This window comes from Penaeus monodon, chromosome 23, assembly GCF_015228065.2.
Source record: "Penaeus monodon isolate SGIC_2016 chromosome 23, NSTDA_Pmon_1, whole genome shotgun sequence".
Taxonomy (NCBI): Eukaryota; Metazoa; Arthropoda; class Malacostraca; order Decapoda; family Penaeidae; genus Penaeus; species Penaeus monodon.
Genome location: NC_051408.1, coordinates 31,436,583 through 31,437,688, shown reverse-complemented (window position 1 = coordinate 31,437,688; position 1,106 = coordinate 31,436,583).

Sequence of the window (1,106 nt, the reverse complement as noted above, 5' to 3'; positions counted from 1 at the left end):
GTGAATAACAGAAATATTTCATACCTTATCTTTCATAAAACATCGCTTTCAAAAAAGAATGAGACTCGAGCTTTTCTCAAACAAACATGACACAGGTTTCCAATCGTTCCTGTTGTGTTTTATATTCTTTCGGTCTATTTTGCTATTCCTTTCGTTTCATATTGAAAGGGATGAGAACAAGACAAGGAAAAGAGAGAGAGAAAAGACGATAACAAATATCGCAACGTCTCATGCTTTATCAATCCCTTCCTTCACCTATCCCCTCGACCCCTCCCCCCCTCCCCCGCTCGCCACAGCCCCCTCCAGCATCCCCTTTCTCCCCCGCCTCCGCCTTTAACCAGGAGGCTATGGGAAATGACGAAGGAAAAGGTGGTATATTGTTTGTGTTTTACTGTATATTACTGCTCTCATCACAACCCGTAACTTATTTGCTTTAGTCACCATCACCACTTCCTTCAGTGATCCCCTCCTCCCTCCCTCCCTCCTCCCCTCATTTCCACTTCTCCCTCTCTTCCTCCCCCTCATTTCCACTTCTCCCTCCCTTCCACCCCCTCTCTTTATCCTTCCCTCTCCCTAACTCCGTCTCCCTTCTCCTCCTCCTTTCATTTCCCTGTCTCTTTCCCTTCTTTTTCTCGCTCCTCTGCTCCTTCCTTCTCCTCCTCTTCCTTCCCTTTTCCTTCCTCCTTTCAACTTCGCTCTCCCTTCACCCACCCCTCCTCCTCAATCTTCCCCCATTCTACCTCCTTCCCTCTCCCTCCTCCTCCCCCTCTCCACCCTTCCTTTCCTTCTCCTCTTTCCCCCTTCTCCCTCCTTCCCTCTCCCTTCGTCCCTCCCCTCTTCTTCTCCTCCTTCCCTCTCCCTTCCTCCCTCCTATCTCTGCCCCCTCTCCTCCTCCCTCCCCCAAGGGCCCGGATGAAGCCGTCAGAGCGTCCGTGGTTGGTATGCGCGCTGATGCTTTCAATGAACATTTGTCAAGATGGCCGTAGCGCCTTTGTTAACGTGTAAATTGCGTCGGCCCCCATACTGTCCACCATACAAAATTGATTACAGGGACATGATTTACATGCCGGATTTATTTATTTTCTTATTATCTGTTAATTGGAATG